General features: G+C 39.3%; 2 protein-coding genes across 4 annotated transcripts in view; one reads left to right on the top strand and one right to left on the bottom strand.

Moving 5' to 3' along the window:
• Positions 1-9,801, bottom strand: part of CHRM5 (cholinergic receptor muscarinic 5) — a 61,255-nt gene extending 51,454 nt beyond the window's left edge. For both annotated transcript variants that reach the window (XM_079954742.1, XM_079954743.1), the window contains exon 1: positions 8,978-9,801. The gene's annotated coding sequence lies outside the window, so the exon portion shown is untranslated. The remainder of the gene's footprint in view (positions 1-8,977) is intronic.
• Positions 1-27,913, top strand: part of AVEN (apoptosis and caspase activation inhibitor) — a 113,338-nt gene that overhangs the window by 44,218 nt on the left and 41,207 nt on the right. The window lies entirely within an intron of this gene.

The raw sequence follows: 27,913 nt of genomic DNA, 5'->3' as shown, positions 1-27,913 counted from the left end.
TGTAACAGTATAATGTGCACATTTCGTTTAGCAGAGCCTTATAAATCACATTACAAGCTTCATTGTGCTAAAGAAAATGATAGTTTCTATCTTAAGTACTTTATTACTTAAGCCAGGGGTGGGGAACCATTGGGCTTCCAGATGTTGTTGAGACAATGCTGGTTGACTGCAGTCAAGTTCAGGCTGCTCTATGATGTCTTAGCAGTAATATGTAGTAGTAATATGCTGAACACTGGTGGAATTATACATTTTTGACACAGGATAACTGTGCTAGTAAATGTTCAGTTCATCCAAATGCCCACCCCCTGTTTCTCCCAGTCATTTCCACCAAGATATTCAGCAGGGAGACATGAAGCTTCATGTTTTCCTAAATGAGGCTCTGCTTCCTTCAAAGCTGTTTGAACTGAATCAACTTGCTATCTAAGGTAAAAGGTAAAGGTACCCCTGCCCGTACGGGCTAGTCGTGTCCGACTCTAGGGTTGTGCGTCCATCTCACTTAACAGGCCGGGGGCCAGCGCTGTCCGGAGACACTTCCGGGTCACGTGCCCAGCGTGACGAAGCTGCTCTGGCGAGCCAGCAGCAGCACAGCACACAGAAACACCGTTTACCTTCCCGCTATAAAGCGGTACCTATTTATCTACTTGCACTTAGGGGTGCTTTCGAACTGCTAGGTGGGCAGGAGCTGGGACCGAAAGATGGGAGCTCACCCCGCCGTGGGGATTCAAACTGCCGACCATACGATCGGCAAGTCCTAGGCACTGAGGTTTTACCCACAGCGCCACCCGCGTCCCTGCTATCTAAAGCAGGGACGCTTTAGATATCTAAAGCTATCTAAAGCACCTGCTATCTAAAGCAGGGCCTAAACCAGAACTTGCTTGCAGTTCACACCCCTAGTCATAATTATTCCAAACTTAGGTACACTTTGCAGTGCTGACATAGTCCAATCCACTTGAATGAAAAGTCTGCTTATGCTCCTTGAAGATACTGACATCAAGAGCACTGGACTAGGTGTGTTATTGGCCCGATCCTGCAGGATTACCTTGGCTGTGAGTCCTGGAAGACCTGCTCCCTGCTTTGCAGGCCTTTTCCCACCTCACATGAGAGAGCAGGGCCCTGACGGACTCCAGCTACAAAGAGCTGTGAGTGGAGGGGGGACTCTTCCCATCCTTTGGACCCCCTGCTGCACCTGGAACTGGGTGTGGAGCAGGTTTCTTCAAACTTGACCCTCCAGATGTATTTGGCCTACAACTCCCATGATCCCTAGCTAGCAGGACCAGTGGTTAGGGATGATGGGAATTGTAGTCTCAAAACATCTGGAGGGCCGAGTTTGAGGAAGCCTGGTGTGGAAAGTGCAGCTGAATGGGACACAGCTGTGGGCAGCCTGAGGGAGTACCATCCACCTTGGGCCTGCCCATAAAAAGCAAGTCTAGCATGAGAGACTAGGGTGATGTCCTCTTCTCATTGTGATACTTTTGTGGGTGAGCTGAGAGTTTGTTTGGACCTTGGGTGAAGAGAACCCGGAAGCTGATTGGGAGAGTGTTTTGGAAAATGAATTGACGTTTCTATTAATGTAGCTTTTTATATGTAACTGTGTATTTTGTAATATTTTGTTTAAGTTTACTGTTGTGTACACCACTTAGATAATTTTTTTAATATATTAAGTTGTTTAGAAATTAAATAATGAATCACCTTATATTTTAAGTTCCCACAACTCAAGAAAGTTGGGAGTGCAAAACAGTGTTCATTGTGAAATGTTTCATCTTTTTGCTTAGTTTAATGTTTGTTTCCATATTTGTTCTTCATCCTTTAATAATGCAGGAACCATTTACTAGATTTTGGTACTGCTTGTTCCTAAACTTGTGCACTTAAAATCTTTGCAGGTACAACTTCATTTTTCTTTTGCTGCAGGGACTGTAAAGTTGTATGCAGTGATGCACAGCAAATGTAAATTTTTCCATTATGACTTAAGAAAAGTGTTTAGAAATTCAGGCCGTACCAAGAATTTATCTGTAGCAGTTTTGAAGCCTATTTCTTCAATTTAAGGAAAAGTTATGCTTATTTATAGAAAAATAATGAACTCGAGTTATCCTCTTTTGAAATAGTAAGCTTACCAAATAAGAGGGTAAAATAGAAATTTTAAAGAAGACAATTATAAATTGTTTTACTACTTTATAGAGTATGGGTCAGCATCTGCTAATTTATGTCTAAATTTATGTCTAAATCTTTTCACAAATAGCTTGTGCAGACTTTCATCTTGCATCTTGTTTTGATTGGTGTCCCATGTTTGCTTTCATAACGTGGAAGTAACAGGGTACTTTTTCTTCTTTATAAAGGGGTACTTATTTCTGTGCCAGGAACCATTTCTTGGTTCCTTCCAAATATTTTGCATTAAAATTCCCACCAACCCTGGCCATTTGGCCATGCTGGCTGGAGCTGATGGGAATGTGGTCCAGTACTTCAGGAGGGCCCCAGATAGGGTAGACTGCCTTTGTAAGGCCTACTACATTTGTCCTGCATGTCAAAGGCTACATTGTATCCACAACTGCTGTGTTTCTGATTGGAGCTGTCTTTCTAATTGATTATAAATTTGTTCTTATTCTTTTTCTTGATTACACTTTAACTGTGGTATGTGTGTAAACATCCCTCTATGCATATAGGTATGTAGAATTCATTGAGAGCTTTTTTTAAAATGCCCTTAGTCCTAAGAGGAGTACCGTATATATGGATGTGAATATAAGAAGAACCCTGTTGGGATTAGACTAGGGGTGGAGAACCTCTGGCCTGTGGGCCAGTCTTGGCCTGCAAGGGGGTCCATGAGGACATTTTCCCCAAACCATGTCTGCCTGCTCGTCAGTCAACATCACTGGTGTCGTTAGCTAATAGACAGGAGGACAGGGTTTAATCCTGCATTGTGCCCTCTTCTCAGCAGGGAACAGGATTGTGTAGCCAAGGCAGCAGCATTTAATCCCTGCTCATCAACTGATCTAATCTCAATTCATTTAGCTTTGCTATGCTTGCCGCAGTACAAATAAGAAATTGTAGACAGCACAGTGCTATGCAATTATATATGACTGACCTAACAAGGAGACATGTTACAGTTTTCAAAACCATTTAATGATATAGAAATCTTGATCTTGTGTATGGCTCCTCACAAGGCCAGATTGTTGTTCCATATTGGTTCTGAAGTGAAATATTAACACTAGTGGGAAATACACATGTAACCTGAGTTTCTTCAGGGTAGGAATCATCCTATTGGGGAAAATACTTGTGTGAATCCATCACTAGGCAAACAGTAAAATTGTTTAAATAACGTGATCAAACAAATGAATATGGCACAAGCTTACAATTGGTGAACAGCTGACTCTGGCTTTGATAAACAGACTTTGTAGCTAGCAAACAGTGATCCAAGGATTAATCAACTGAAAGTGTTAGTAAGAGAAATGTTCTGTTTAAGGAGCAGGCTATTTTTCCTGTATTTTCCCCCACTGATGACAGATTATCATGTCATTCTTACAACAACCTTAAAATATTTTAATACAAATGCATTTTGCAGTATCGTTTCATATTAATTGTCAGCAGATGTGTTTACTGATTTTAGTGCAAACATAAGTTCACTGTAAATTTTTAATGACAAGTTTTTTTCTTATGACATGCAGTTCACTTTAAATTTGAAAAACAGCAAAAACGTTGACAGATGGCAAACTTAGAACTAAACAAAAGAATGAGGGGGGGACTGCTTTATCCATTTCTTTGCTATGTATTGATCTTTAACTAAAAAAACCTTCTATAGTTTCTAGGTAGGAGGAGAGTGGATTGAATGGTATTATCGAATTATATTTATAGGCTGACAGGTTTCAGTGTTCTCTTTCAGACAAGATTTTGCACAGATATAGATGAAAAATAACTTAAGTTTAGTGAACTGTTTAAGACCATCTGGTGTAAGGAGAATGGATGTGCTTTATCAGGGCTGATACATCTGGGCAGAGACTACAGAACTATGGTTCTTCATTTGCATAATTGCTGTAGGCTTAGGATCCTTGGATGTATGGATTCTTGGATTCAGTTTCGATTTGGAAACCAAATGGTCTGTAGTTCTGGAACCATGTGCAAGTTAAGCACCTATGCTCTGATTAATCTTACTGTTAAAAGGGTAAAGCATTGCCAGTTCAAAACAGAAGTGACTTGAACTTAAGAATGCAATTTTGCGCTCAAGTGTTCATGACATCTTTTAAGGAGTAAAGTTCACTGTCCATTAAGTTCCCATTTATGTATAAGTTGCTGGACCATAGTAACAAGACATTATGGGTGGTATTCAGTTAAGTTTTACTCAAGTAGACCTACTGAACTTAGTTGCCTTCATGACATCATCATGCTCATGACTTTCAGTAAGTTTACTCTGCTTCTCTCCTGCATGCGAAGACAGGCTCTGGTGGATTGAGTAGAGAAGACTAATAGGGGCGTCCAACGGTCAAGAAGGCTGTTTTTGTATGTGTTGTAGGGGCAGGGCAGATGAGACTCATCAATCTAAGATAGTAGCCCACCTACGAGAAGGAAACCTGCAACCAAGCTGGTGCCAAATGTATTGCTCTGCTTTCCTCTGGACCACACCAGCGATGCTGAGCATGGGAGGACGGTCATATACACTGCTCAGGCTGGCTTTTGTCCTGGGAAGGTCACTTTGGTGCTGCTAACGTAGTGATTTGACTTCACACCCAGAGGCACACTCCATTGTCTCTCGAGACAGACAAATGCAAATTACTTCTGTCATTTCTCTATAAAACTATTAATATTGATCATTTTAAGGGTCTTAACACTCACCACATCCAATAATAAGGCTTAACTTGTCTTACACTTTGTACTGTGGGTGAGAAAGAGCTATTTATCTATTGTATACATTTCATTTCAGTGGACTACCAGATAGCTAAAGAAAAAGGATTGATTGGATTCAGACCTCACATCCAGTGAACAGAAATGCTCCTTCCATGCCCGGAAGGTATGGCATTGGGATCCAATGTGGATGGGAAGTGACTTCTCCCAATGCCCCCTTTCCTTACAGCAGCCTATGCACTCTGAAAATCAACTTTGGAGGGTATTCCAACTGTCAGGAGCAAATTTTCAAAGAGCACAGTTGGAGGGGAGAATCAACAAAAGTTTACTCCTCCCTTCTACCAGTGGGAGCATCCTCCGGACAAAATTCTTATCAGGGAACACTCCTGCTGGATTCAACCCACCATGTCCTTTTCTAAAAGAAAAACTTAATGTTATCTTTATTAAAAAATCCCCATTGTAATAGATTTATGAGGAAAGAAACCACACCTTTTTAGGAGGAAGGGGACTTATTTTGCAATTGTTGGCAAAATGTATACATAGCAAAGGACCAGTTTCCTGTCATTGTCAGTTGAGAGGCTGTTGTGGTTGCCTTATTTATCCACATCTTTCAGAAAAGTTCTTCCCCACTTTGAATTTTTCAGTGTTACTTCTCTCTAGATCACCAGAGCTTCAGAAAAGTAGATGGTACCATCTAGGAGAAGCTCTAAAATGTTTCCACCTTGGATACCAAGAGTGCTAGGTGATGTACAGAAGATCTAATTCTAGGATGCTTTTGGCCAGTTTTGAGGGTTTAATTTCTCTTGTTCTAGTTTCCTCAAGCCACTGTTCTTTCTTAAATCTGACCCCACTCCCCACCCCTGTTTCAGTGTCATGAATTCTCCTTTTTCATAGAACCATTTCATTTCCTAAACTCTTCCTTCCACCCCCAGATTTTCTTCCATTTTTGAAACATTTTAGCTGCACCAACATGAAGCATTATAGATATTAAGAAAATTGATTAGAAATTTTGAATATAATAATGGAGAAATTTATGTTCAATTGCCTGTGGTGGCAAATCACTTGCTGCCGGGGGTAATAGTCAGTATACTAATGTCTTGCAGCAGAAATGGATTGGAGGATCCTGAACCATGAAGCGTTTCAGAAACAATAAGGAACTTAGGTTAAACAAAGCAGGAAAAGTCTCTTTATATTTGATTTATAATTAGATGGTAATATTTAGTGTAGTATTAGACTGAAAATGGAAAGCAAAAACCTTTGAACGCCATTCCTGATTCTGCCACTTGCTGAGCTAATTGTCTTGAGCTAGTGATCAGTTAATGCTGAGCTAATGATCAGTTAACTATTCTTTGAATTAGCTTTTTCCAAGGAGCCAGCAAGCTATTTTACCTTTTGATTATATAGTCAAAGGACCCGTTAAAAGTGAAGTACTTTTGAAATGCTTTCAGTTTAGACACTGTTTCACATTCATATTAAAATGAATCTTGATGCCAGTTTAAATTGGGTCATTATGTGCCATGCCTCGATGATAACATTATTTAAAACTTTGTCTATACTTTGATTTAGTCAAGGGTTAGTACATCATTGAATTTGACATGATACAGGTGCCCCACACTGCTTACTCCAAGGATGGGAAACCTGTGACCTTTCAAGATGCTGCTGCTCTGCAGTTCCATCATCCCTGACCATTGACCATGTGGGCAGGTAGCTGTTGGAGTCTGATAACATCTGAGGGTCATAGGTTTCCCATTCCTGGTCTTATACCAGAAGCATCTGAGAATTGGTATAGGTAGCATTAGAAGTTGAATATTTATTCTTCAAATTGTACTGCTTAAAAACATACAGATTTGTAAGTATTATTATTCCACTTAATTAGCATATTTTTTGTTTTTCCTGGTGTCTCTTCCCTACACCCATTTATTAATTCCACCCGACATGAACGTTGGTTGGTGTATCAGATCTGTTAGGTGGTAATATAAACAAGCCCTAAGCGATGTACATTACATGATATTTATTGGTCCTCATTTAGCAATTGAGTATCCTAAATTTAAGGGTAAAGCCGTTTTATAAAAACACCCTTCCCATTATTAGTCGCCTGCTGTTTTCTTTTTAAAGCCTTCTTTTAACTTAATGTGTTCTTATTTTAAAATATAGAAGTTTACAATGCATAGGATTTTAGAAAAGTTTTTTTGTACCTTTTTCAAGTTGCTTTTGTAAATGTATTTGTAGTTTTATTTTACAAACTGAATGTGATAGTTGGGTTATCAGTCCTTTTAACACTGCATTTTTAATGCTATCTACCATCAAGCTGTTGTTTTACACCTTTGGCAAATAGCAACTTTTTACCTTTTTCTTTGCATTTAGGTTAGGTTTCTAGCCCTGTCCGCAGTTTGCAATGGTGAACAGGTGCAGGACATTGTGTTTCATAGTATTCTGAAAATCATTTCCACAGTAATTTGCTGCTCATAATTGAGCAAACTGCAGGAAGCTTTGCTGCAGGGCTATATTTCAGTGGTCCATCACATGTTTTGCATGCAGAAGATCTTTAAGTTCAATCCCTAGCATCTCCAGGTTGAGTGTGGAAATACAAAAGCCCGGAGAGCTCCTGCAAGTCAGTGTAGGGACTACTGAGCTATATAGACCCCAGTGTAAGGCAGCTTCTCATGTTCACTTTCACCATTGTATTAAGAGCCCCAGATTTGTAAATGATTGTCTCACATTTGCATCAGCTATGTTTTTTCTGCTGCCACGGAACCCTGGGCGACAGAGAATGTTAGTTGTACCGAGGAGAACTCTTAAAATAAACACTTGAAAGTACAGTGGGCAAGCAAAAACATTGTGTCCTTCAAACTAAGATCATTGTTAAAAATCTGGAACAGGAATGCAAACTAGAAACTTCTCTCTGTTATTATAGGAGTAACAGAGGTCGACAGAAGGGATTTCGTAGTTACAGAGGAAGTGCTAGTAAGAATATAAAGAGGATTAATCCCTGAAGATGACTCAAGCGCAGCATTTTGGTAGAATCTTTGGCACCTGATGGTATAAGAGCTCCCTCCCAATCTGGGCATTCCTCCTCAGGTTAGCTGTCAAGTTTGCATTGTGAGCTACTATAAGTCTTTGAGTATGTGAGAAATGTGAAGAAAAGAGATCAGAATAAACTGGATTCTTGCAAAGAAACAAATAAAAGAGAAGAAGTAGCGACAGGCCGTATAATTAAAATATATAATGGGTTTCCTTTAAAATTAAGAGAGTGTGTGTATTTTTATTATTTTATAGTTTGTATTAAGTAGTTGTCAAATGTTTTACTGAGCAGCTTTTGAAGAGATGAAGATCATGGAGACTTGTTATCATATATACCTTCACCAAGAACCATTGTAGGCTAACAGCCCTAGTCTTTGAACTAATGAATTCTAGTATCTGTGTTCTAGATTTGAACCACGAAGTGATGTGCAATGCACCACATAAATCCGTTTTAGCAGTGCTCTTTCACTATCCAGCTCTTTTGGTTTGATCATTTTATATTCTAATTTGAATTAAAATGCATATGCTCAGACCTCATTTGCAATGCTGCTGAACTCTTATCCTCAACTTGCATTTAAACTCTATGCTAAACCTTCATTTTTTAACACAGTGCTTTTACATCAGTTACTATAGTTTCACAGCTAACTATAATTGACACTTTTGGTCTCTTTTCTTGGTGTATTTTAAGCATGGGTTTGACTGTAATAAATTATGCCTTTAAAATTTGATGTTGCCATTGTGTTAAATTCTTTGCTTTAATAGCTTGCATTAAATATTGAAGTGCAGTAAATATTACTTTGTAAATAGTAACTGTGGTGTGGTTTTATAGATTTGGCTGTTATTTCTACATTTCCCAGCTTTCAGATAAACAGCAATCGAGAGCAATTTGAATCTTGGCAAACAATTATAGGCAAAGCAAGTGAGAAGAGTTTAATAAGGTAATTTGGGAAATATAACACATAAAAGCAGTTATTTGTACAGTCCAGGACAATATACCTTTAAAGGTTTAAAATTAAGCCTTGGTGTGAATGATAACACAACTGAAATTCACTGATACTGTAGGCACAAAATCAGAGCAGTCTTCTTACTGGAAAAGCTAGATTTCTTAATTAAAAAAATAAAAACTTACCTAGCAGATGACTGAAGACAGGTTCTGGATTCTGTGTCTCCAAATACTGAGATACACTCTCCAGGTAGGAAGCTTTCTGTATTAGAAATGCATTCTGCACACTAGCTTTCACGTTTCTTTTTCTCTACTGTGTCTGTCTCATTTGCTGGTGCTGCTTCATTTTGTTTCTGCTTGCTTCCAGTTTACTCCCAGTTATTCCAAATCCTTGGCTTCGCTCTCTAAATAGTATTTTAAATTCTTCTCTTAAGAGGCTAAGAAAAAGAGTGGTGGACTTTGCATCTTCTCAAACAATAGAGGCAAACACATCAATTCTGGTTAATTCAGATGTTCATTATTTATCAAACGTTAATTGAAGGCTTCAGCACTCAGTAAATCCCATTTGCTTTTGTCATGTGAATTCCAATACTGAAAACTTCTCTCTGTTCCAGAAAATCCAGTATATGTCAGTGCTGTACGTTGTGTTGAAGGGCAGGGTAACTGGACTCCAGGTTTTGCCTTAACTTTTCACCTGCATAGCCTGCTTTTGGTAGTGGCTGTTGAACAGTCTGCTCTTCTCTCCTTCTGTCAAACACAGATGTGAAATGCTGCTTGCGAACAGGGGAGAAACTCCCAAAGGGTGTAGTGTTGTGTCATATCTGAAGACAGTGAGCATGCATGGCATCAATGAGTTGCTTATATGAGCTATTAAAGTCAGGCACTGAACTGATAGGATGACGTTTCCATACATAATACACTAATTATTTCTTCTGATGGACAGCAATGTCTATTGGTAGGAAGAAAAATCAAATGATGCAATAAGGTTTGATAGGTCCGCCCTGTTTGAATGGCTTGTCACACCAGAAAACCTCCTATTATTAGTGAAATGGACAGTGATTTTAATGCAAGTATTGGAGTGCCATTTTTATTCAAGTCTGACTTTTTTTGTAGCTAGCAGGTATTAAAGTGGATCTGAGAAGAGGAGCTACTGAAAATTTGCATTTAAAATAGATTTTTTTAAAAATGAAGTAATTGGTTTATTTCAGAATATGTACCTTAAAAAAGATCCTTAACCATGTTTAATTGGAAGTTAATCCACTGATTTTTGTTATTGATGCTTGGGATTGTCAAGTAAATATGTCATTTCAGTCTCTCCCTCCCCAATTGAAATAGATTTCTAGCCCATGAATACTTGTTTGGTTTAATTTTAAAATGAGACATTGCCATTTTACTACCACGCGAATAGTGCTCTTTTGAGGTTAGCATGTGTTGAGCCCTTCCTGCTTAATGCATGCATAAAACGCCCCTGTGTTTTTTATTCATATATATATATATATATATATATATATATGAGACAAGTTACTTCAAAGTTAGGTTTGAGCATCCCTATTAAAAGACTAGTTATATCATTTTTAAAAATGTATGAGACACTTTATTTTATTAATCTTTCCTCTCGCACACTATGAATAGGGAAAATCATTGCTTGGGAAGAGGTGAGAAAAACAACGAAAATATAAGGGTTATCATATCCCTGGTGTTTCTAAGTAATTCATCATTTTGTCGCAGTGCTGTTTTTTAACCAGCTCATCTCCTTTGGTTGGTTAGTTCATAGTTAATGATCATTGTTGATTTAACTCTGTCCTGCATCTTTCCAGTTGATTGGTTTCAGGAGTCATAATCAAAGGCAGAAACTTGGAGCCAGAGTAGGCAATGTGTGTTTCGCCTGTGTTTATGATACTGCGTTTAATTGTGTACCCTCATGAAAATAAACCCATGTGAAGACTGGGTTATTTTGGCAAACACCCTATCTGAGCTCGCACAGTTCACACAGATATCTGCAGAGGTGTGTGTATGCACATCATGGAGGAAACATGATTAAGACATCTTAATACTTAAGAAAACATTCAGAGCTAGGAAATGTATTTGGTTCTTAAGTATTGGCAGTCTTAGAGTTTACTTGTTTCTGTGGTGGTGACATACACTTTTTCTCCCCTCTCATTTTATCCCCACCACAACCCTGTGAGGTAAGTTAGGCTGAGATTAGTTGGAATGAGCCACACAACAGTTTCCACTACTAACTCCCTAAATTACCTTCTCTTTAAGCTGGCAGAAGGCTGTGTCTTACTCATAGACCTTACACAGAAGGGTCTATTTAGGAGATTCAGTTGCTGGCATCACTTAGAGGCCAGTCTTCAAGGGGCAAGTGTTCTTGGCACCAGAAAAATTGATTTAAAATGCATTGTAAAGTTTGGGCTTATGATTGAAAAAAAATTATTGGAATGAATTTCAAAAAAGGAAACAGGAAAGTTGTAGAAGTCATTTTAATTTTTTCCTTTTTCTGACTCACCTTAAAAATATATCCTGAAAATGGTATTATAATTATGAGGTACCAGTAATTTTGTGTTGTGTTTGTAACATATAGTGTATTTTAAATTTTGATGTGACATGAAGGGATGCTGAATGGGGCAGGTGGCATGTTTCTGTATGATATATATTTCGTTGAGATTCATTGCTGCTTGAATAAAATGTTTTAGTTCTTTTGTCCTTGTGAATAGTTGCAGCTAAAATGAATAGAATAAGCCTCTCACTTTTTTGTTAGTCTTTGTTCTGTGGTGTTTTTTTTTGGGGGGGGATATTGCTTCTGTATGGTAATTATTCATTATTTCAGTTGGAATAGTTCTACTCTGTGAACTGAATATGTGATTATCATTCAACTAAATTAAATCTGTCTTTAAAGCTGTATATTAGTTGTGTCTAAAGAGAATCAGTAAATGTTTGTAAAGATGTATGTATCCTTTTTAGCACAATAATTTTGTATTTGAAGCATCCATACCTCTTTTTAAAATTGGAAGAATAATCTATGATAATAGTGAACAAGAACTTTGCTTTGCAAAATGGAAAGAAGCATGGAGCAAAGCAAAACAGACTGGAGAAGTAGCAATAGCGACATACGTTAAGTAAAAAAAATAAAATAATGAAATTCCCCTACAGCCGATCCAATTATGAAGGGCCACCATCCTTCTAAGTGTTTCTTGTTACTTCTGATTGTATAGTTAATGTAACTTGCGAAATGGAACTATTTAGAACCCACCAACCAAATACGTTTAGCTGCAGGCAACTTCAAATGTGTAGTGGAGGGCCATATCTTCCTCTGCAGCTTGCAGACAAGGGTACACTGACACTACTCAGCTGCTCTTTCCTCATGAGTGAGGGATTTTAGAGTATTTGGGCTGGAGCAGAGTGAGACTGTCATACAAGAGACCTCCAGGTAGCTCTCTTATCTTCTAGATGGCAGTTGACTGGGTGAGAAGGTGTGCACACATCTTTCACATGCTGCTTTTAGAATATGGGATGTCAGGTGTTGGGTGTGCAGTTGCAAAGGATGCTACTTCAAAAGTACCACCAGCAGCTAAAAGTGAGCTCCTAATTATTTCTTTGCAAGTAGGGCTCACTGATGGCTGCGTAAGGGAGTTCTCCATTGGGAACTCTGTAGTTCAGCTGCTAGGTGCTGTTAGTGACCCGCCCCCCTTTGTCCTTTTCTGGTTTGAATTCAAACTCCCTGCAGTCAGACTTTAATCAGCTGATTGGTGGTTGCCGTGAGCTCCTTTGAAGTTGGCACCTAATGTCATAATGGTGTCAGGTGATTGGTAGGTGTGTGGCTTTGCCTACTTGTCAAAGTTAACCCACGTGGGATGGTAAGAATCTGGCCCACCGGCTGAATTTAGCTTCCCACCACCATATTGGCAAACTACACCTTTGTGGCTTTGAGGAGCCAGTTGTGTTAGCAGCTTCTGAAAAGGAGGTAGATAAAATTGGCTTTTATTTTGTAATCAGATTCCATATATACCATGTATTATAATCTGCAGAAAAAAAGAAGTTAAGGAATTCAGATTAGTGATATTGCCAACATTTGAAATTGGAAAGCTCCTAAAGGTGAAGTTGAGGAATCTTTATGCCAGTGCAAGCCAAGCACAAACTGGATGAAACGTTGGGCATTGCTCATAATGTGAGTGCTGGGGAAACCCATAAATTATGATGATGATGTTCACCTTGGAACCAGGACTGCCTACCACCATCCCTGCCCTCCTAACCCCTAAAACCTAGCTGGTGATGGCAACAAGCCACATGGAGCTCTGGGTGTCTATATACCATTGTGCTTGACAATTGTTCTTAAGCTTTCTGGTGGTCTGGAAGCGGCATGTCCCAGGTTTCCTGGCACTGTGGTGCTGCCATTTCAGTGTTCTAGATACTAAGAGTAATGTAGGCCTTGCAGAAATTTTGCTTGAAATTGCTTAGTAAGTTTCAAGGGAAGAAAAGTGTTTGGTTGGGCAAGGCTCAGGGTCTTATGGTGGTTGGATCCAGCATGCTGTTCTTACTGTGAAGAAGCAGGTCTTATGGGGAACCCTCAAGCAGGACATGAGTGCACTAGCCCTCCGGAGGCTCCACTTGTGATTTCCAGGAGCTGGTATTAAGAGACATACTGAACCCAGCAATGGTGGTAGCACATGACCACCATGGCTAGTAGTTTAAATTCCATCGTGTACAACTTTGGGAGAATAGCAGAGTCTAAACTTCAGAATGGGCTCCAAAACACTGGATTCTGAGTTTTGGAAAAATAATGTAGATTAGTCAAGGCCATTCTGAATTAAACTTGGGGGAGGATTTGCCGTCACTATTTGAGATTCTAGCTGTGATGTCACTTTAACATTTTTTTAAAGATCAGTGGTATGAATGTCAGTCCTTTAATGAATTTTAATAACAGGATTATGTTGTTAGCAGGATTACAACTATGCATGTTCTATGTCCTTTTCTCTGACTGTTCTAGTTGCCATAACAACTTGATTGTACCATAGAATTTCCTGCTTGTAGTTAAGGTTTTTTCTGTACTGCTGTTATGGAATATGTGTATTTTAGGAATTTATCATTTATACCCATGCCCTTCAAGTGACAAGGTACACTGTTCATTCAAATAATGAAGTGGGTGGTCTATGTTGACTAGTATGGCAGAGAAAACAGGACCGTTCACATAGAATGTGATTGTGCATAATAGGGGCTCATCAGGAAAGGAAAATATGGGTAGTTCCTTAAGAAGTAAAAAAAAAAACCAAACTGGAAAGACCAAACTGCACTCAATATGTGGCACCTTTATTTAAAAATTTGATGGGGTTCAGAAATATCTAAAGCAAACTAAAGAGGCTAACCAGTTCTTAGGAATCTAGGTACATAGGAAAGTGCCTTATACCAGCCAAAATAGTTGGCTATCTAATGTAGTACAGTGGTACCTTGGGTTACATGCGCTTCAGGTTACATACGCTTCAGGTTACAGACTCCGCTAACCCAGAAATATTACCTCGGGTTAAGAACTTTGCTTCAGGATAAGAACAGAAATCATGCTCTGGCGGCACGGCGGCAGCAGGAGGCCCCATTAGCTAAAGTGGTGCTTCAGGTTAAGAACAGTTTCAGGTTAAGAACAGACCTCTGGAACGAATTAAGTACTTAACCCGAGGTACCACTGTATTGTCTACATTGACTGGCAGTGGCATTCCAGAGTCTCGGGCAGACTTCTTTCACATTGCCTGCTATCTGATACTTGTATGAATCTAGACTATTCTATATGCAAAATGTATGTTCCATCATTCTGTGATTGTGTCTTTCCTAAGCATCAAGGCTTGAGAAATGCTTGGAAATCTTATTCAATCTGAACTTTTGCAGTATGATTACTTTATATTCTTATGCTTGCAATTAAATTTTTATAAATTCCCTGGAGTCTCTTCTGTCAGACAAGGTGGAATGTCTAAGCTGGAAAAGTTTAAATAAAAAATGTGGAAAAGAAATTACCATAATGTGGAAAAAGAAGGTTTATTTGAAGATTTGCACAACAAATATTCATATTGCCTTTCAAGAACAAATACAGTTTTATCTTATTTAAAAAATGATCTGTAGAGTATAGATTTTTATTCTGGGTTCATGTGGAAGTGATGGTGTAGAACTGCATAATTACAGGAGTTGGTGAGTTTGTGTTGTTTTGTTTTTTTTAAAAAACTATTCATGTACTAGCAATTTATTATCCCATCCAAAATCGAAAAGGCTAGATCTGAATTCTCATTTTGAACAAAGGAAAAATATTTCTGATCTTCTGTTGCTCTTTAAAGAATGAATTAGAGTTTTAATTAATGGAAGAATTGTACTCGCAGTTAATATAATTCTCGCCTTTAGAATTAGAGTATAATAGAATGGTACAGAACAATGATCTTTAAAGGTATTTATCATCCATTTCAAAGTGAATTGTGTTTGTTCAAGAGAATTACAAAATCCTGTTTTAAAAGAGTGCTACAATTTATGCCATTACAAATTTTCTGATCTCCCTGTCAGTTGCTACGTGACTTTCAAATGCCTGACTGCTACTCTTGTCTATGTTAGAAAGGGATCTAGGGTACATCATCACATGGTCTTAAGGTGGGGTGGGGAAACTGTGGTCTGCAAGCCAGTATTGGCCCACCCAGTGGTCCAGTTTGCACTACATGCCCATTTTTCAAGCCACATCCAGCTGTCAATCAGCTGGTGTGGGAAGGTGGGCAAGGTTCAATTCTGTGTTGGCAACTTGTGAATGTTCCCAGCAGAGAGCAAGCACCCTCAGCCAAACTGCAGCATTTAACTCCTACTTGAAAGCTGACTTAATACCACTTGATTGTAAGAAAGCCTCTAAGTGGTTTACAACCCCCCCCCAAAAAAACATTAAAATTATTGATAAAAAATAAGGCTTTTAAAAATATTCAGAAGTTTATTAAAATCAGCAAGTGCTGGAAAGGAATAAAACACATGTAACATCTTCGTATCTTGATAGGGTTGCTTAAAGAAAAATGGTTTTAAGGAGGTGCCAAAAAGCACTGTTCGTTGTCTCCCATGTTACAGAAGCCAGACTGGCTTCAATTAGGAATTGGGTATTTAGTGTCACCAGTCCCATGCCTTAGAACACACTTCCAGCAGAGATTCAGCAAGCATTCCTGCTTTTGATTTTCAGGCACCTCTTGAAGACCTGGGTGACTGTTTCAATTTTTTTTGAGTAGCCAGTCATAATTACTTTGTTTTCTTTGTAATCAGTTGCAGGCAAGGGACTGAGGAGTCCCTTGGGAGGAAAGGTAAAGATGTTTCCCAGGAAATGCAAATTTTGATTTATCCGTGTTACTGGTGGTAGATGCTTGCTGGAGGGATGCCCCTTTGTTACTGTCCTTGATTTAAAAAAGATAAAGGTTCCCCTGACTGTTAGATCCAGTCGTGGTGAATACTAAATAAGGGTCTCTACTTGTACTAGGTATGGTTGAGGTTCCAGGGACATTCATTCATTCATTTATGGGATTTATATAACACTTAATTACTGAAGTCTTGAAGCATCATACTATGAACATCATACTATGGATAGAATCAATTACAATTAATCATAAAAACAGAAAAGTTCCTTAAAATGCCAGTTGGAAAGGAAAGGTCTTTGTCAGGCACCTGAAGTTCAAGAGGGAGATGTGGTGTGGGCTGTCTAATATCAGCTGCCTTATAAAAACAAAATAATGAATCCAGCAAAAAAAAAAGTTCAAACCATAAGTGCCGGACTGTATTTAAAAAACACTATGCATGTTCTCAGAGAAATGATTGTGGTGCCATTGCAAAGAGTCAGAAGACTGGAGCTCAAGCTACCGTAAATTTACTGATAATCAGGGAAATCTCTAGGAATTTCTGTCAAATATTCTCTCCCCAGTAGCTGTTGCACACATGAGTTTTCTCACAATAACCTATACACATAATGGATCATGAAACTGCAATTTTGTTTTGTTTTTATAAGGTTTATAGTTGAAGGTATTACATTCATATCATTCTGTTTTATTATATGAAGCATATACCGTGTGAACCATTTTGAGCTTCTTATTGGAAGGAAAAGGTAACTCTTAAATAATCCTTCCAGCAATGAAAAATTGTTATTATTCTGATTTGTTTCTGTTCAGGAGAACAGAAGAGCTTTTTGTTTTGCTAATTAAAACTGACGTTGATCTTTTACCATTTTAAGAGATGCTCTTATCTATACAAACACCTTGTTGTATAATCTATTTTGAAGGTAGCCCAAGCGGGGGCAGACTGCTATAACAAAGTTTCTTCCGCTGAACCAAAGAACTATCTCGTTTGCAGATTTGCTTCTAGCAGTGGGAAAAAAATGTTGGTTTAGATGTAAAAATAAGACCGAAAATATTGGACAGTGTTTGCCACAATTCACAAACCATGCTGAAAGGAACAGTTTGTCCTTCAGGATTCATCCAGGGCAGGGAATGTATTGAACAACTATTAATAGCGTTACAGGGAAACCTTGGGGTTTATAATGGACTATTTCAAATTTTTGGAAGGATTTAGCATATAACATTTGGTAGAAAGATGGTGTCATGCGGGCCATTAAAGGCTCATTAATTTTAAAATTAGTTAAAGGAGCTTTCAAATGACAACTATTCAGGCTTCTTGACAGTAAACAAGAGGTGCTGTGATGTTTGTATTCCTGAGATATTTTCCTTTGAGTTATCCAACCTTTACTCATATACTAGAAAGTTTTTTTTCGTTCTTCTTTTTTAATAACCAGCATAAATTGCTGAAAGGTAAGTACACTTAATGGAATTTAAAGAAGGTTAATACTTCCAGGGGCTTATATTGATGTATGTATGTTCAAGTAGTTCTATATTGCTTTATTAAGAAATATTCTTGCTTCACTGGGGCTTTGGTAACTCTTTTGAAGCAAGCCAGTTACTTAGTTTTTTTGAGAATATTTAGAAAATTTTGCTGAGATATATTATCTTAAAATAGGATTTATTCAAAGTTTTCCCCAACATTGCACAAACAACTACCCCCCCCCCTTGGAAAAAAAAACCTGTACTGTAGTTATTTAATTAAAAAGCAGGAAGAATAGACAGTAAGGGAAAATAACAGAATGAAGGAAAGAGAGCGAGAGAGGCAGGAAGGATGAGGTAATGAGAGCGAGAAAGACATGAAACAATAAAATGGAGGAATTCAGGGACAGTTCCCAAAAATATTTGCCTTGCGTAACCTATAGTTTAATACTATGTGTAATACTATGACCCCGCCTTTCCCCCACAAAAAACATAACTGAGGGACTGAGCCTCCTATTATAACTGGGGACTAGGATATTACTGTATTTTTTGCCCCATAGGACGCACTTTTCCCCCTCCAAAAATGAAGGTGAAAAGTGTGTGCGTCCTATGGGGCAAATGCAGGCTTTCGCTGAAGCCTGGAGAGCGAGAGGCATCGGTGTGCACCGACCCCTCTTGCTCTCCAGGCTTCAGGAAGCTATCCGCAAGCCTTGCAAGCCCGGCGGAAGTTCCCGCGGGCTCACAAGGCTTGCGGGCAGCAGCCTGCAGCCCCGGTGAGTGTCCGCAAGCCTCGCACGCCCGGCAGGAGGTCCCGCCGAGCGTGCGAGGCTTGGGGCGGCAGCCTGTCGCCCGAAGCACGGAGAGCCCTCCGGAGGGCTCCCCATGCTTCGGGCGAGTGTCCACAAGCCTTGCGCGCCCGGCGGGAGGTCCTGCCGGGCGTGCGAGGCTTGGGGCGGCAGCCGCGGCTGGGGGGGGGAAATAAATTTTTTTTATTCATTCCCCCCCCCAAAAAAAACCCCGAGGTGCATCCTATGGGCCGCTGCGCCCTATAGGACGAAAAATACGGTACCTCAGATAAAATTGTCATGTAGAGTATTTTGAAAGATCTGATTTTATTTACTAGGTAAAGGTTCTTCACACGATTGTTGCTTAAAAGTACATCATTGTTGCCTGGTTGCCTGGGATAAGGCACTCATGTATTATTCAGAAAAATCCTGAGCATATAAATATATCCACTTTTCCATTAGTTTGTCTGGAGGCCTTGTGCCTCTTGGTCTACCTAGTTCAGTCTGTAAAACCTTACAGTCTGTTGGTCCTAGCTGAGGCCTTATTTAATTCTGTGAGTGTCCTCTGAGATATTGCTTCCTGAAGAACTTGTTTTGAACTGAATCTTCCAGTGGTTTACCAGAAGTTGTGTGATACAGGTCTCGTTTAAGGATTATTTTATGTATTTGTGCGCTTTGTCTATCTATCCATCTGCACACACCTGGTCATTCACAGCATCTTAAAGTCAAAAGCCTCACACAATTCTCATAAAATAAGAATAAAATTCTCACTCTTATGAAACAAGAATACAAATTCTGAGCAATATAAAACCTCCCAACAGTGGGGAACAGCAGCTAAATGTTTAGCATAAGAATAAAGCCCACAGGGCTTCTGGTAATAAGGTTTGAAATCTATTAAAAGACCTGGGTGAATAAGAAGGTCTTGGTGCTTTAGGGGCATTAATGTAGATGTCAGGCAGGTATCTCTGGGGAAGGCATTCCCTAGATGTGTTGCCTCCACTGAAAAGCCCCATTCTCTGCCTCATCACAATAGGTGTGGGAACCTGGCAAAGTGTCTGATGAATCTTAATGCCCAGGCAAAATTTTTTTGGTTATTAAATTTATATCTCACCCCTTCCAAGGGATCTCAGGGTGACAAACAATAAAATAGCATAATAAAAATAAAAACACCGCCACTACAATTAAATATCCCCTCACCTAAATAATTTAGAGGGACTGTATCCAGCTAAGTCATGCTTGGAGTACCACTGAAATGAATGGACCTAAGTCTTAATTGCAATGGGTCTCCTCCAACATTGGATGCAACTTAAGGTTAATAGGTGTATATGACAAAAGATGTTCCTGTAAGTAGACTGGCCCAAGCCATTTAGGGTTTTAAAGCTTAGAACCAGTATTTTGAATTGATTCCAGAAATTGACTAAGAAGCTAGTGCAGGTGATAAAGTTTGGGTGTGATTTTATTGTAGTTATCGATCATTAGCCCAACCTGTTCCTTTTGGACCAACTGAATAGATATGGAACAAAAGAACTAAAATTGGGAAACAGGTACAAAGCCCCAAGACAATAGATAGGTTCTAAGCTGCAGCTCCTACCCACCCCCTCAAATTGGAAAAACTATCACAAATGTATTGATAGGACGGAAGGGTTTAAAGGGGAAGGTCACAGACACAAAAAGGAAAGAGAGTTGAAGGCCTGTTCTGTAATTTGCCAAGCTAACTTCTCTCTCTCTCTCTCTCTCTCTCTCTCTCTCTCTCTGTGTGTGTGTGTGTGTGTGTGTGTGTGTGAGAGAGAGAGAGAGAGAGAGAGAGAGAGAGAGAGAGCGCTAATCACACTAGCTGGGCAAAGTTCTGCTGAGGGGTAGTTATTAATATAATTTATTAAATTTGTATACTGCCTTAGCTCTGCAGGTCTTAGGGCGGTTCACAGGATTAAATCACAATATAAAAACACAAAATGTATAATAAAAAAATAGAAACAACCCAGTAATTGTCCCCTCCCCCACTGAAGGACTGGGGAGGACTACAGTTGCTGGAGTTTTTGGACTATTGATTATAAAGATTGAAAAGAAACAGTATTATTGCTGGACAAAATGAACTGAATGATCCAGCAAGCACGTCTTATGTTCTTAAAGCTCTGCTACTGGTGGAAACAAGGTGAATATTAGGATCTGAGTTAAGGTAAATACTGAAAGTATTATAACAGGATTGATGGCTATTAACTGTAGAGTATATTTTTCCTTGGTTAGTATTTTTTTCATCCTTTTTGTGCTTTTGGGAATAGAGGGGACACTTTGACACATTTATTCTACCTAAAGGATGTGACTGAGCCTTGTAATTGAATAATTCATTTTCAGATCCCTTTGCTCACTTTTGCAAGATAGTGCCTCGTTTTTAAAACATTTATGAAGCCATTGTGTGCTTCTGTGGATAGCTCCCCCTATTGCAAATTGCTTCATAAAGAAGTTCTGTACTACTTAACGAAATGCCATTCTTATTGTAGTTCTTTAGCTCTGTGTGACTTAGCTTTCCCCAAAATTGCCTTCATTCCTTTTGGTAAGAGAAAGCTGGACCTAAGAATGCCCCTTTTCCATCAGGCCACTTGTCCCTCAAACCTTATTCTTGTAGCGTCCAGTTCCTTTCTTAAAGATACTCATACCAGAGAGACTATTATACAGCACAACTCTTTAGTTGGTGCATAAAGGTAAAGGTAAAGGTACCCCTGCCCGTACGGGCCAGTCTTGCCAGACTCTGGGGTTGTGCGCCCATCTCACTTAAGAGGCCAGGGGCCAGCGCTGTCCGGAGACACTTCCGGGTCACGTGGCCAGCGTGACATCGCTGCTCTGGCGAGCCAGAGCCGCACACGGAAATGCTGTTTACCTTCCCGCTGGTAAGCGGTCCCTATTTATCTACTTGCACCCGGAGGTGCTTTCGAACTGCTAGGTTGGCAGGCGCTGGGACCGAGCAGCGGGAGCGCACCCCGCCGCAGGGATTCGAACCGCCGACCTTTCGATCGGCAAGTCCTAGGCGCTGAGGCTTTAACCCACAGCGCCACCTGCATAGTTGGTGCATAGGTCTACCCATTTCTTGATCAGGGAAATAGGGTTGAATAATACCCTAAAGCAAGGGTGTCCAAACTTTTTTCAAAGAGGGCCAGATCTGATGAAGTGAACATGTGTGAGGGCTGACCAAAGCTGTTGACCTTCTTTGGGGATTTTACCTCAGGAAATAAACTGTCGCAGGGGCCGGATTAAACCAACTGGCTGGCCGGATTAGGCCCCGGGGCCGGACTTTGGACATGCCTGCTCTAGAATCTAGAGACGTCAGTATCCTGCGCTGTCTTGGTTTTCAGCTGAGCTTTCTTAGTGGTTGGGTGGGGGGTAAGGAAGCAGAATGAAATTCCTAAATCAATCTTAGGCCATGGGTGGAAAGAGCAATGCAGCTGCCTGTCACGTATCTCTGCTGCCCCTATTAAAGGGTATAAGTAGAACAAGTGGTTAGCTAATGAAAATTGACAGAACAGATTTAGATTTTTTTGCTACATTTTGACTGCTTGCAGGTTTGATTACTGCCTCAAGTTTGGTCTCCTCAGCTTTCAGAATGAGGATCCATTCTTTGCTGCCTCTCAAGTAACTCAATTAATGATGTCAGTATGAAGATATTACACTTGTTTACATTTACCACTGAGCCAAAGTATGGCTGTTCAGGTCCCTGAAGAGGAGATTGTGGCAGCTTTTCTCCTCCCCATTTGTTTTGTTGCTGCACTGCACTGCACTGTCCTGAGCTAAGTCGTGATTTGGACTTGAATGTTACCCATACCTGAGCTTCTGGTTTAGCTCTCCTGACAAACCACAAGCTGCAAGCCATATGACAAACATTGGGTTCAAATTGTGGTTTGTCTGGAGGGAGGTAAACCACAAGCGTGAATTTGGATGGTGCACCAAGCTAAGCTATGGCTTAGCTCAATGCCTGGAGGGAGGAAAGCAACTGTGATCTCCTCTCCAGGAGCCCACACATTTGCTCCAATGGTTTGGCTTAGCATTTTGCGCAAACCGCGCCACTGAATCTCTGGTATTGTTTCTAGTATGCATTCACTTTTGTATCTCTGCATAGACTGAGAACCATGGATAACCACTCCATGGTTATCCAGTCTTATCTCTTCATTTGGGGACCTCAGAGGGAGAGACATTATAAATATTGATGTAAACTTGCCTATCTTAATCACTGTGAATGGTCCTCTGACAAGTGTCCACAGACAAACAAAATAACTGTGACGTTCTTTAATGACTGGGATAGTTTCCTGACAGCTAGAAATCTCTCTCCTTACCCTCAGAATCTAACATCCAGTGGTGCTAGGAGAAGAGGCCAAGAAATAGTTTGGCGCTAGTTTTACACTTCAAACTAACAGGAAATCAGAGACAGGGAGGGAGAGTATGAAACTGTAAATTGATGGAAGCAAACATCTTGCGTGGTGGCAAGTGTTTGCAGGATTAGCTGTATTTGTTTCCACTGCGCTTTGTCTGAGGGTTATAAAGACACCATGGCCACATTCAGATGTCATGATGAACCACAGTTTAGCATGCCAAGAATGAGCCACAGTGAGCGGTTCCTTTTTCCTTCTATTTCAGTGCAGCCAAAAGGAGGAGATAGGAAGCTTTAGTTTCCTGTTTCCATTAGCCACAGATGAGTGTTTCATCACAACTGAGCTTATAAATGTATTGTGCCCTCTCATCCAAAGAAAATTAATTGCTGTAAAGTTGCTCTTGGACTTGAAGTAGTGGGAAAGGCATTACAGTAGAACATGGCACATTAGATTGCAACGTTTGAGTTTTTTTACTACCCCGATCTCTCTTGGGATCTGATATGAGAGCAGACTAATTTACTTACATATTGTTCCTAAAACCTGTGCTGATTTTATCTCTTTATTGATAATTATTTTATATAGTTATGTATTTATATATATTTGGGGTTTCACTATTTTTGTATGTATTTCTTTGAAAATTTTATTATGTAACCTCTTAGAGAGCCCTCAGATTGATTTATAACATTTTTCTAAATAAATAAAATAAATTATGTCCTCTACCCTAGAAAGTTGGCAGATGGAACAGAAGATAATTCTTCAGTTTTATCATCTGAAAAAATCTGTTTGGCAAACAATTAATAGAGTTAGTTTAATCTCTCTGAAACTTTAAAATGATGTGTTGTGTCAAATATACTTGGTTGTCTTCATCTGCATATTTACATTAAATTTACTTATTCCTTACATTTATATCCCATCCTTCCTCCTGAAGGATCCCAGGATACAAAGAATGCTGCTTGGCATATGCCGCCACACATTCTTTTCTTATATTCTTTCATTTAAACTGGAAATCATATGTGAATAGTTTTCTAGAAAATAATATAGTAATCTTACCATCACAGTATTCATCCTTTGGTATTTATTTTTAGTTCTTTCTGCATTGCCATCCTTTTATTAAATGTTTCTTCCTGTTAATAATAATATGTAATGTAGTAAACGTGATGTAAATTGTCTCCAAGAACTATAATGAAAAGTTCAAATACAATAGTGATCAAATAAAATAAAATTAATTACCATGACTCTGTAATTACAGTATGCTTTTATTTCAATTACAGCACAGTAAATACTTTTATTAGAAATAAACAGAACTCATTCTGGGTCTTCTTTAATTAGTCACCATTGTAGACTTTCTAATATTTTCAGCGTATGAGCTGTAAATCACTTTCTAACAAACACTTTTCCTGGCTATATATGTTTATAAACTTTCCCCTACTATTGCATTAAAAACACAAACATTTTTAAAAACACAAACAATCAAATATCAACATCACAATGGAAATGTTACAGAAAAACTGAACTGGTGTTGAACTTAGTATCTATATTAATGTTATTTCTTGAGTTTGTGTTCTACTATTATTATGGAAGATTTGATGTCGGTTCACGTACACACACGTATGTGTTACTTGATTTTTTGCAGCTTGAATGTTTTGTGCTTGAGATGATGTAATAGAAGATTTCTGTCTGTGCTATTTGGTCTGATGGCTAACTTATGCAGGAAGTCTACACTTGATGTTGCAGTTATCAAAGAATTAGCATGTCAGTGTTTGTATAGTGTGCCCTCTTTTTAGTGACTAACACATTATCTGTTGGATTATGGATCATCCTGTTTACATTTTGAAATTCAAAATAATTTCAAAGAGGGAAGTGGAAACTGCGATAGTGATGGCAATGGGTAGTAGTTCCTTTTTAGGGTTTTTTGAGGTGTATGTTTGGTGAAACTCTTCATTTCTATTGCTTCCCAAATTTTTGATGTGTGATCACTTTGTGTGTGGCACTCCAGGACACTAGCCTGGAAGCTGAACGCCATTTTAATTTCACAAGAAGCTGCTGTAGGGGAGGGGGAATGGCAATCTGAGTCAAAAACTTAGATCAGAAAGAGGGGGCATTGATTCTTCCCCTTATCACAATTTTTCAATGCACAATCTGTTTGAACCACTCCTGGATCCCTGGGTAGATTATCCAGTTTGATGGGGTTAGATAGCAACACCCCACCACCAATTGCCCTTCAGTGGGTCTTAATTTCCTATAATGTGTTTCCCCATTTCTGATCCAGAGTGGCCTCCCTTCCTGGCAGAGTTGTTGTACTGCCAAATGTCTCCTTGCCATTTTTTGCAATTAGTGGTGTCTCCCATGGCTTCCCCTCCTCAAGGTTCTTTTGCCCCTGGGCATGTGGTCTGGGAACTGCCACACCTATGTGCACAGTGTTGTGTTCTTTCTTAGAAGTGGGAATTGCCTGCTAGCCACATGTGAAAGCAGCATGTCTCCACAGCTGAGCACCATTGTACTGCTTGCAGGCCAACACCCTCCCATCTTAACTGACAATTCCAAGGGAGGACATGGTGCAAAGAAGCAGCCTGGGTCTCGAGTTGGCAGATAAAGCATAGGTTCAAAGCTCCACAACTGCACATGGGAGGAGTAACCCAATTTAGGATGCCTTCCTTTACAGAAGTAGAATTATTAAATTCAGTTAAAATAGAAATAGCGAAATACTGGGTGGCCTTGTCATGACCACAGTAAAATAAGCTGTGAAATGAGTCTCTGTGAACTCTTTCTGAGCCTTCAACCAAGATTTTCCGTTTTGTAAGTGAAAGTCAATTGGAACTGCAAACATACTTCCCTTCTCTCTCTCAGGCTTGTTATCTATTGGTTGCTTAGCAACCATGCTTTTGCATACATGCAAGACATTAACTACTTTTATATTGCCTCTTTGCTTTGTGATTTTAAGCATGAAAACTGATAGAACATCTGAAGACCGAATATATCTATGCTTATCAATAGTCAAATGGATTAAAATGACTTCACAGATAAATATGCATAAGTTATTTGCATGAGAAGTATAGCAGAGTGCTAATATGTATTCAGTGTCTGAAATAAGAGCAAGGTTCAATTATGAAATTATACTGAACCACTTTACATGTTGCTAATTTGACTTCGAGATCCTAATTTGACTATTAGTTCAATAGTCAATTGTTATTTGGAGCAGTGATTAAAAATAACAGGCAGAATCCAGAGGACATGTGCCTGGCGTTCTTTGCATGTAGTAGGACTTTTCTGACCCCCTTTCCTGTTGCAGCTCCTTGCATGCTTGCACCCTCTCTCCCAAATTGCTACTTGTGAAAGTTGCAGATTTTCTGGAACAGTGTCTGAAGCGGAGTGGGGGATGCAGGCGGTGGTAGTTGGGAATGACTCTTCATGCTCATTGGATCTCCTTTCCACTTGCTTGGATCCTGGCTAAATAGAGTCCCTCCCTGCCTCATTTTTTGGGTGGATTTCCACTAAAATTAATACTTATGTACTACTATTAAATATATGGAAGATTTAAAACAATTGGGATGTTTTAATATATTGAATGCATTTCTGTAGACTTGTTCAGAATGCACTGGGCTTGTGCACTTACACCGCCTTCATACATCAGAAGAGAAAATTGAAAGTTTCTGCTTACAAGTCTTCAACTTGTGTCCCACCCTCCTCCACTCTGCTCAGCTCCTTTCCGATGCTGTGCTCTCCAAAAAATAAAAAATATCAGTCTCCACCTTTCCTGAACTTTGTCTCTGTCATACACACAACCATTTTTAATACAGCCACAGCCCATTTAGCATTATTTTACACTAGAGCAGCAGAGTTATATTTGACACAAAAATGCTCAGAAAATACTACCTCCTCATCTTTTTATATTTATGGGTTTCTTTATTAAATATTCAGAAGGAAATTACAAAGTTAAAAAATAAAGAATTTTTGTTTAAATATTTTTGCATTCAAAACCCCTGAAATTTAGATGTTCAGGCTTGTTCACATTCCCGATTTCCCTGCCCTTGAATACAATATGCTTGATGGGCAGCTGAATGTATGAACTGAAAAGCAATTCTACAACAGTGTACTTCAGCATTCTTGTTTAATCAGGCTGGAAGTACAAATGTTGGCTTCTCTGTGCTATGCAGAGTTGACCTTGCCTCATTTTAGTGTGAAGTGTTTTCTCGTTATTGTAAGCAGTGTGTACTCAAGAACTGTGTAGAGACTACAGATAAGTTGAATATAATTTTGCAAGAGCACTGGGGGGGGGGGGAGAGAGAGAGAGAGAGAGAGAGAGAGAATCAAAATTATAGTATGGTAGAAATAATAATTAAATCTTCATTCAAAACCTGCTCTTTCCTACTTGGAAGCTTTGAGAGTTTGCAAGTGTTGCCTCTAGTCGTTCTCACCTGTGATTGATGGAGAATGCTGTGTTTGGCATTGCACATTCAGCATAGCCTAAAGGCAATGAGGTCTATGCGAACTGGAGGGAGTTTTTTTCTGTAATCTTGTCTAAATTCATTGTTGACACCTGAGAAAATATCTTATCCAAGCTTCCAGGTTTTAGTCAATGCAGATTTAGAAACTGTCAGTTGACATTTTAATTACAGTATGAGTTTCTCGCCCCCCCTTTTTTTGCTTGTTTGTTCATCGAGGAGAGAGCTTTTCCTGTCTTTGAGAATGGCTATGCTTACTGAATAATTATTTTGCTTTTTAGTATGCTGATACAGTGGTTTAGATAGTGTAGTTTTGAATACTGGTGTGAGTTGGATTAGGCTTGTACCATTATCCTGCTGAAACATAAGTTATAGATCAAGAAGAAGAAAGATACAGAGCTTCCACTACTTTGGAAATACTTAGAAGTATTGGCAAATTCATTTAAAGGGATCAAAGGAACTGGATGGAAAGATAAAGTTTATCTTTATATAAGGAAATAGTGAAAGGTTGTATCCAATGAAGTCATCCTGTTAGCGCAAGGATGCCCACCTGTGCAGGGAAAATTCTCATCTCTCCATGTGCCTACATGCCCCCAATTTATTTTGGAGGTTCCCACAGCCCTCTGTAGCAGATTTGGGGGGCACACAGAGAGAGGAGAGGAAGAGGAAGTCCCGTTTTGCAGGCGGAAGTCATTGTACTAATGGGACATCTTTGCTACAACCATCACATTTTAAC

Source organism: Podarcis cretensis, assembly GCF_951804945.1.
Source record: "Podarcis cretensis genome assembly, chromosome: 1".
Classification (NCBI taxonomy): Eukaryota; Metazoa; Chordata; class Lepidosauria; order Squamata; family Lacertidae; genus Podarcis; species Podarcis cretensis.
The sequence above is the reverse complement of the archived record's forward strand: the minus strand, read 5'-3'. Positions and strand labels throughout refer to the sequence as shown.